This window comes from Hippopotamus amphibius, chromosome 6 (assembly GCF_030028045.1).
Source record: "Hippopotamus amphibius kiboko isolate mHipAmp2 chromosome 6, mHipAmp2.hap2, whole genome shotgun sequence".
In the NCBI taxonomy this organism is placed as follows: Eukaryota; Metazoa; Chordata; class Mammalia; order Artiodactyla; family Hippopotamidae; genus Hippopotamus; species Hippopotamus amphibius.
This window is the reverse complement of record NC_080191.1, coordinates 7540608-7550628: the sequence shown is the minus strand read 5'-3', so window position 1 is coordinate 7550628 and position 10021 is coordinate 7540608. Positions and strand designations below refer to the sequence as shown.

The window sequence follows — 10021 nt, the reverse complement described above, 5'->3', positions numbered from 1 at the left end:
CCTTTCCATCTTCACCCAAGTGCTCATGTTTTACTAATTCTCTGTCCAAACTGCATTTCTACTCTGAAGGGACTATTACACAGCTATCATTTACAACAAAGCTATCCGGGCTGCAGACTAACTGCCTCAGGTATTTTCACACCTTGGTCAAAGAGTGAACTAAGGGCTATGGTTAAAGAATTTCTTAAACCTAGGGAGGAATCTACCTTCTTATTTCCACCATATGCAGCCTCTGTTTTGATTTGTATAAACATACATCAGTTCGGCCAGTTCTTGAAATTCATAAAAATGAAACAAATCAAAATGTACACATTTATATCTGACACTTTTACTTAATGTTTTTGAGCACCATCCAATTTTCCGTGTGGATAAGCAGTTCCATCTGTCTTTATGGCTAAGTAATTGACATTGTGAGAATATGTAAAAAATATCAAGACTGGGGGTTGAAATATCTCAAGGAGGGATCTTTTAAGCAGATAGAGCTGGGTATCCCCAGAGAAAGAAAACCAGTCGTGACTTTCTTGACAGAAGAGAAGGCATTTTTGGCCCAAGCCATTTTGTGATCTTAGCCTGGTCACAATGCTTGCCCTTGAACAGGTCTCAGTAATTAATATCTTAAGGAGAAAAAAAAAGAATGCAGAAACAAATGACTATTAATCAGGCAAGAGAAGTAAGAATAGCAAAGATAATACATCAGTTGTAAAGACTCCCAGTTCTCTTTCAATATAAAGATTAGCCTGAAGTGCTCAACCACCAGGTCAGCTGGAACCTAAGGGATGATGTTGACCTTTTCTGACCCTCTTGACTTCAAGCAACTGAAATTTGGACTCTACAGGCTGCCAAGCCCCTTCATGAATATGCACATATCCTCAGTTCAAAACTTCCCCAATTTTCCTTTTCAGGGAGACTCTGCTTTGGAAAAGATCCCCAGTGTTCTCCTCACTTGCTGTAAGTAATAAATCCTTCCTTCTCCCTGTCTTTGGCTCAGTTGTGTCTTCTGGCTTGGCACCCACCAAGAGGGGAACCCAGTTTTCAGGTCACAGTTCTAATAGGCGGACAGTGATAGATCATTGCAGTATTAATTTGCAATTACTGATGATATATGATGTTGGGCATATTTGTGTGTACTGTCTGTATATATTTTTTGGCCAGGTGTCTGTTTAGTTCTTTACCTAATTTTAATGGGGTTATTGCTGTTAGAGGTCTTTGTATATATGAGACAAATCCATTAATAGATATGTGTTTGCAAATATTTTCCTCCCAGTTTGTGACTTGTCTTTTGATTTTCTGAATAAGGTCTTTCACAGAGTAGAAATCTTTAATTTTATAAAGTTCACAATATTACTTATTTTTCTTTGTGGATTGCCCTTTCTGTGTTGTGTGTTAAAACTCAGTGCTGGTGTTTCTTGCTTCGGCAGCCATATGCTAAAATTGGAACGATTCAGAGAGGATGAGCATGGCCTCTGTGCAAGGTTGACTCCTAAATTCATGAAGTGTTCCATATTTTTGAAATATTGTAACAAATTCAATAAAGACTTTAAAAATGGTCCACATCAAAAAATCATTTAAAAAAATTAGGATGTGTGACTGTATAAAAAAAACAAAGCAAAACTCAGTGCTTATGATCTACATGACCAAACCCAAGTTCATGTGTTTTTCTTTCTATGTTTTCTCCTGTAATTGTGAATCATTTTGCGTTTAAAATTTGTCTATGAATAATTTTTGAGGGAATTTGGTGTAAGCTGTAAACTTTGTGTCTGCATTCATTTCACGCTGAATGGTTTCCAATTAATTGTCCGTTAACTCTTTTTGGAGAAGTTACGGGATACAGTCTCCATTTAAATTTGAATTTCCACAGGTTAATGGGTTCAGCATTTCTGCCAGCAGGGGGCACTGTCTCCAGTGACCTGTGAGGGAGCCGCGGCCTGCACTTCCCGCACTGACCACACGGTGGCGCTGAGCCCGCATCTCTGACCCACAGCGCGTCTGTGGTCCCAGAGGCCTGGGCTCTGAGCGCAGGTAAGAGGAATTGTGTCTCCTCGGGCACCGCCTGGGCTTTGGATGGGACAGCATCTCTGCTGACAGGAGCTCAGGCACCTTAGGACTTGCTGGGGTTCTGGCTTTAGGACAACATGGGGTCACGTCCACGCTGATAGAGTTGGGTTTCCTGAGGATGCAGGCACGCCAGGGGAGGAAAAGGTGAGGAGAAGCTTCCTGCGTGCGACCGAAGGCTGAGGGGTCCTCTGTTTACAAGCCTCATTTCACGGGCTGCTCCCCACACTACCCTCCCCCCATTCAGTGCTATTCTTAGTCTCATTGCACAGGTTAGATGCTCAATAACTTGCTCCAGGTTATACGGCCATCAGGTGGCAGAGCCAGTTCTTTGTGATGCTAGGGCTCGAGGTCCGGACCTTTGTGGTGGCCTCCGGAGAACTTGAAGGGAAGGGGAAGCGGGAGGGCTGAGCCGCTTAGGGATCACGCTTGTGGGGAGCAGCTCTTCCTGCAGCCGCCAGCCTGCATGTCTGATGCCGGCTCAGAGCTGCACATCTCAGACAATACTCAGCCCTGCGTGTGCGCGCGTGTCTGTGTGGGAGGCAGGGAGGGAGAGAAGGAGAGAAAGAGAGAGAAGGTCCTGCTTTTCTGTGCACATTTGATGTGAGGGGCCTATCTGGTAACTATTTAAATCCTAAAAATAAAGTTTTAAATTAATCTATACACCAAAAAAGTATAACGTTTTCCCAGTCATGTGAAAGAAGAATTTCTGATGGCTGCAGAGCAAATGGAATTTCATGCTGCAAAATAGGGAATGGGATGGTTTATTAATTCATCAAACCATTTAGTTTATTGATAACATTAATTAAATCTCTAACAGATGCTTATTTAAAGTGCTACTGTTTACCTAATGCAACCCAAAATGGTTTAAATCAGACCTCTTTTGAATTTCTCAGAGCCACTTAATTGCTGTGTGACCGTAAGCAAGTTGGAGTACCTATAAGTTGGGTATAATAGTTCCTACCTTAAATGAGTTAATATATATAAAGCACTTAGTACAAAACTTGGCAAAGAGCAGGGATTACATTTTTTTTTTTTTACAGATCAAAAGTTTTATTTGGGCTCAAGATGACATATTTTTTTGTTACAGTTTTGAGAAGGAAAAGTTGGTTGCCTTAAGTGGAATGCAGTTGGTTGCAATGTTGTCAATTTGCCACAAGAGGGAAGCACTTTAATAGAAAAAGCAGGAAATGCACTTGGTATTAGAAATGGCAAGGAGTGGAGTAGGAAGTGGTGATTCCTGGGGTGGAGATGGCCGCGCTGCCCCCGCTGCCCCCACAGTTTAAGAGCATACAGCATCGTCTGAGGACAGCTCAGGAGCATGACAGGCAGGATCCTGTGGTGGCCTATTACTGTCGTTTATATGCAATGCAAACTGGAATGAAGATTGATAGTAAAACTCCTGAATGTCGTAAATTTTTATCAAAGCTAATGGATCAGTTAGAAGCTCTTAAGAAGCAGTTGGGGGATAATGAAGCTATAACTCAAGAAATAGTTGGTTCTGCCCATTTGGAGAATTATGCTCTGAAAATGTTTCTGTATGCGGATCACGAAGATCGTGCTGGGCGATTTCACAAAAACATGATCAAGTCCTTCTATACTGCAGTCTTTTAATAGATGTCATAACACTGTTTGGAGAACTCACTGATGAAAATGTGAAACACAGAAAGTACGCAAGGTGGAAGGCAACATGTATTCATAATTGTTTAAAGAATGGAGAGACTCCTCAAGCAGGGCCTGCTGGGATTGAAGAAGATAATGATGTTGAGGAAAATGAAGATGCTGGAGCAGCCTCTCTGCCACCTCAGCCGTCGTCGTCAACATATGACCCAAGCAACATGCCATCAAGCAGCTATACTGGAATACAGATTCCTCCCGGTGCTCACGCTCCAGCTAACACTCCAGCAGAAGTGCCTCACAGCACAGGTGTAGCAAGTAACACTATCCAGCCTACTCCACAGAGTATTCCGGCCATTGATCCTGCACTTTTCAGTACAGTTTCCCAGGGAGGTATACGACTAACACCAGAGGACTTTGCTAGAGCTCAGAAATACTGCAAATACGCTGGCAGTGCTTTGCAGTATGAAGACGTCAGCACTGCAGTGCAGAATCTACGGAAGGCCCTCAAGTTACTGACTACAGGCAGAGAATGAAGTCTTTGTACAACATCCATGCATTTTTGACTTAAAGAACTAACAGTCCACTACTCTCTTCAGCCTATCAGGGGCACAGTTTTAAGGAAGATTTCAGTTCCATTGACTATAACAGTGAAATCTGTGTCTATGTATCAGAAATTCTGTTGAAGCATTCGTCAGCAGCCTCAACCAGTTTTCACTGTCCGTTTAGTGGATTCAGTAGTCTCTGGGTATATAGGGCTGATGTGAGCATAGTCCTAAAAAGGCCCATTGAATCCTGCTTGTTCAAAAAATGAAAACACACGTCTGTAAAATGTATTGGGAATCAGCTTTGTATCTTAATCTACATAAATTAAGGAATTTTTTTATCTATAACTTGGACAAACAGACCATATTACTTTGCTATAAAATTCTAAATTTAACTTTTAATAAAGGTTGCCAGAATATTCTAGAGATCATGTTTTTGTTTTCCTCAGGACTTCTGAAACAGATACAAACATCCTAAACTGTTAGTTGAATCTGAAAGAGCTTATGTTCAAATTTCAATTTATATTCATATTAAATATAGCTACATTAAAAATTAAAATGTTTGTGGAAGGAAATGTAATAAGGTAAAGAAGTAGAATCAGTTTTAGACATAAGAATAATGTTGGTTACTCAGCTGTTTTCCCTTATCCATTGATGCTTAAGGTGAATTGGTATTTGCTTTCTAGGCAGTTTGACCGCATGTATTAGAGAATGAAAACAAGACGTTTGTAGTAATGCCTGGAAACTTGGTGCTTTGAGTTAAGGTCCTCCTCTGCTGCTATGGAATGGATTCCATAGAGTGTATAGCTATGAATAATGCAAAAGATTATAAAAACATAGATTCTCAGTTGTTAAGTTTATAAATTTTGTGGGGAATTATGGACTTACGTGTACCTGCATTTGTGCTGTGTAAAAAATAAATACAAGGATTCTTTAAAAAAAAAAAAAAAAAGAAAGCAATGGCAAGAAGTTTCACAATATTGTTCAGCTGTTTCTTGGGACCAGAGAACAGGGCTGTGCTTGGCCTTGGTCATCACTGTATTCATCCTCTCACCTGTCTCTATAAGCTCCCTGGCAATTTTTAGCCAGATTTTGGAAAATGATCTCTTACTAGTTCTCCCCACAAAGTAAAGTGTGCTTTTTTATATAACCCTCTCTGTCTCCTCAACAAAGGTGTTTTTAAGCATTGCGTATTTGTGTATAAAATTTGGAGGACAGGCATGTTTCTCCATCGTGTGACTTTCTCTGCCTTTCCCTGGCTTTCTGTTTTTGCCTGATTCCTCAGTTCATTCTCATGTCACCCCATTATTTTATTTTTTATTTTATTGGAATGTAGTTGATTTACAATGTTGTGTTAGTTTCAGGTATACAGCAAAGTGATTCAGTTATACACACATATATCCACTCTTTTTCAGATGCTTTTCTCATATAGGTAAGTAGTTTTCTCCATAAACAATCAGAGGTGTTACTATTTCAATGGGAATTTACGGTCAATAAGAAAACCTTCATGGAGGGTTTCTGGGATGGGGGTTGGTGTATCTGTGGATGGTCTCTTAGCACTCTTAAAATATTTTATTTGGAAGCTAATATGGCTTATAGTAGAAAGACGGAGGGAGAATAATTGTTTGTCTGATTTTTCCAGAGACGATTGAATTTTCCTTTATTTATTGAGAAAGCTGATAAACTGTCTCTGGAAACACTCCGCCATCTACAGCACTGTAGTGGTGCAGGAACGGTCAGTCTGTGGACTTACATCACGTTGGGAAGGCAGGTGTGTGGCTTCACTGTTTTATTCACTGGTGCCAGTTTTAACTCCTTCCTGTGTATTTTAAATTTCAGTGATTCTATTCTTCAGCTTTGACAATTCTCTTTTATATTTTCTATTCCTTTGCTGCAGTTATCACTGTGTCCCTCTATTATTTTCACATGTTCAGTTAGCATTTTATTAGTAATGCTTTGAACTCTTTTCAGGTAAAATATTTATTACTTTTTTGTTTCCCACCACCTTAGTGATTTTATCTTTTTCTCTCATCTGAAACACATTCCTCTCTTTTTGCACCTGGTGTGGCATTCTCTGTCTCCCTCTGTGGGATTGTGTGGAACGGTGCCCCACCCCCGTCTTGAAGGCACGTGCATGTGTGGGAGATCCCTGTGCAGTCGGCTTGTCCCCGGTGGCATTGGTGGGAGAGCCAAATCTAAAGTGAGCACAGGCTGCATCTTCCCCTGTTATGCGCTACCAGGCACTGTACTGCTGGGGTGTAGGGTAGAGTCACCGTCCGGTCAGGCATGGTGCCAAGGCCTGAGGGTCTGGAACAGGATCCTTGAGGGCGTTGAGCTTCCCTCAGTGTGGTGGTGGTGCTCACCATGGTTGAGGACATGGCTGGTGCCTGAGGGCTTGGGGATGCACTTCTAAGCTTGTTCCACTTTCTTTTTGAAACCAGCTCAGGGGGCTTGTCTTTCCAGTGTCGTACCCCAGGGCTGTGGTGCCCAGTATGTGGCCCACAGTCCTGTCTCACCAGTGAGGATCCCCAAGGCTGTGACACTGCCCTTGTCTTCTGGGTCACCTGCTTGGGCTGTGGGTCCTGACTAGATAGCTTCTCTTTCCCTCCCACCAAACTATGTGGTTCTTTCTTTGTGACCTTGGTTATAGAAGAGCCATACTGCTGGACTTTGTTATTTTCAGTGAGAATCATTCTGTATGTAGCTGTGGTTTTGACGTGATTGTGGGCTGAGGTGCAGTAGGGTCCTCCTACTTTGCCAACTTAATTCCCCCATCATAGTGTTTTATAACAGCCACACCATACAACCTTCTGACCAAAAGCACACAAGCATTCCAGCTTAGCCTCATCCTTGCCTCATTAGTTATTTTCTGCTGTTATCTTTTGTTTTGGTTTGTTTACTGGACATTCTAAGAAGTGTGTGATGAGACAGTTTGATTTGTATTGTTTTTTCATGCTATAACCAGTTTCTCTTGTAGACAATATTTTTTATTGTAATGAAGTATATCTGATCAGTTGTTTTCCCTACTGGATTGTGGTTTTGACATTATATCTAATATGTCCTCATCACATAGTTCAAATAAAATAATTATTACCTTACACAACCTAAATACATACAACTTTTTGTCAATCACATATCACAAAAGCTAGAAAAAATTTTAAAGTCATCCACAAATCCAAGTCACCTATATTTTCACTTATATGTTCTTTTAAAAACTTTATAGTTTCACATTTACACTTAGTCCATGAACCATTTTATTACATTTTTGTAAAAGGTGGAGGGTCTGGGCTCATTGTGTGTGTGTGTGTGTCTGTGTGGGTGTGTGTGATGAATTTCCATTTGTTCTAGTACCCTGTACTGAAAAGGATATTTTTTGTTCATTTCATTGACATTGCTCACTTGTCAAAAATAAGTTGACTAGATTGGTGTGATTCTATTTCTGGGCTCTCTATTTCATTGAAATATTTGTCTGTACTTTGATCAATATCACATTTTCTCCATACTGTCATTTTATGTTAAGACTTGAAGTAGAAGAGCGTCAGTCCTTTGATTTTGTTTTATCTTTGATATTGTGTTTACTGTTTTCTGTTTTTTACTTCTCAGTGGAGTTTGAATTTCAATTCATTGCGAGATCTGTGGAATAGAAAACAAAAGTTGAAAGAAGGGAAAGTGATTTTATTGACACAAAAGCAGCCATTTTTGTTCTAAAACTCCATCTCAACCTTCCATCCCACTCCTCAGATACCGACCAACGGGTACCTAGAATTGATGCCAGGGCTGTGTCTTTACTTCTTGGGGGAAAGGGGAACAGAAATGGAATGATGGTCCAATGACAGTCAGTATACTCTATACATTCAGCACAGGAGGAATTTTGCATTCCACGTTTTACTTCAATTCCCTACACAGAAAAATCCAAGATTCTAATTAAATAAACTGTTCTTATTGCTCTTATCTTATTGTCAAGATTGGGACATTTCTGGATCTAGCAACTGCCCCATATCTATTCACCATGAATTTCCAAGGCCACTAGAAACCTGAATGGCTGACAGTCCCTAGCAGGATATACACATCCCCTGGTTCAGAAAGAGCTTTGACTTATACATTGCTCATTTGCTAAGAAGAAAACATCTCAGCTTTTAATATGAGCAACCCACACATTCTCTCAGCTTTATTCTTACATTAAAAATTAATAATAACTTACAATAGGGAGAGAGCAACTTTTGTCCAGTGAATATCAAAACTTAAACACTGACAAAGAGGGAAATCAAACTGTTGGGCTGCATGAGTAACAGAGCCTGAAAGCCTGAGGAGGGTGGGCCCAGGGAAGGACCGTGTCTGGTCCTCGTTCAGGCCCCACCCCCTTATCAGGGCCCACCCCACCCATGTGTGTACCCTTGTTCCATTGCAGCCAAGAAGTAGATTCCTTGATGAGAAAGTAACTATCACATGAAATAGTTCTCCCTTGCTCTTTCAAACCTGTTCTTGTGCTACCCTAGATTTTTCATGCATCAGGGGAAATGGGCTGCTCTGGACCTTAAAATCCTTGAACCATGCTTGCCTCCTGCCTGCTGTGAGTCCCAGCATAGCCTCAAGATTTTCTGAGGTCTGATAGTTCAGCTGCAGGCAGTGGGGTCATAGATTCACACTTTTCTGCATTATTTCCACATAGATATCATCTGCCTTATTGTTTTCCTGCTTAAACGCCTTCACACTGTCTCCCACTTCCTACCCCTGTGTGGCGTAAAGACCTCACTGGAAAGGTGGGTTCTTCCCCTTTGCACCTGTACAGCCTTGCCCCTCTTAGAGAGTACAGGCCAATCCACTCCATGTGTAACCCCAGGAGTTTGCATCCTCTGCCTGATCGTGCCATTCTGTAGAACCCTAGGCTCTCCTGGTCACCTCATCCTCCTGTCCTCCTCATCCTGGGACCTCCTGCTCCTCAGGACTCTCCTTCACATTCAGGACCTCTTTACCCTGTCCATGTGCCATTGGAAAGTGTGCTCTTCCAGGGAAGAGGGCATTCTTATTGCATTCCCATGAATGGTGAGGTAGGGAGAGTGCATGAGGGGGAGACAGAAAGTCAGGGAGAGGGAACCAGGGAGACGGAGTAAGGGAGAGTCGGGGGAAAAAAGAGGTTAAATCAATAATGTGGATTGTGTGCCATGGACTAGGAGACAGTAAGAATCCAAAGGGAGTGACCTAGGAGGGAAACCACAAATGAAAATGAAAATAGAGAAAAAGGAAGATCAGCATAGAAATGATAGAGGACAGGAAAATAAAGAGGAGGACCTTACAGATGCTCCCAGCAGGACAGCACAAGCTTAGGACCCTAAATTATCAGATTTTTAAATGACAGTTTAAAATTACACTTTGATTTAAATTGATTGTCAGATTCAGATCCTGAGGTTTCAATGTTTTTCTAGTTTTTGCTATATACTGACAATATTATTTGGCTTTAGTATATAATTTTACATCATTTCACTATGCGCCTAGTAAGGATGTAAATTACACTATTTTTAAGTATACAGTCAAAATCTGGTTTAACCATTTAGTATAATTTTCATCAAGTTTTTTTCCCCTTATGAGATGTGTTAAATTACTGGGCTGTGAGCTTCAGTTATACAACAATTATATAGTTCCCTCAAGTACTCTTTCCTTTTTTTCAGATATTGAAAGATGTGCTACATTGATGTGGATTCTGTTCCAATAGAGCCCATCTGTTCATGATAGTTAAGTGAATCAGAGCTGCTTCTATAGCTACACTCTTTGATGTTTCCCAAATCAATAACTAGGTCTTTTCAATTTCA

The 10021-nt window shown here is 40.9% G+C and overlaps 1 non-coding gene and 1 pseudogene across 1 annotated transcript; both read left to right on the top strand.

Moving 5' to 3' along the window:
- Nucleotides 1-1404: 1404 nt before the first annotated feature.
- Nucleotides 1405-1508, top strand: LOC130856175 (U6 spliceosomal RNA). The gene has a single exon (XR_009054472.1). It is a non-coding gene; the product is annotated as a U6 spliceosomal RNA (small nuclear RNA).
- Nucleotides 1509-3303: 1795 nt separating this feature from the next.
- On the top strand, nucleotides 3304-4353 carry LOC130855774 (vacuolar protein sorting-associated protein VTA1 homolog; annotated as a pseudogene).
- Nucleotides 4354-10021: the final 5668 nt, after the last annotated feature.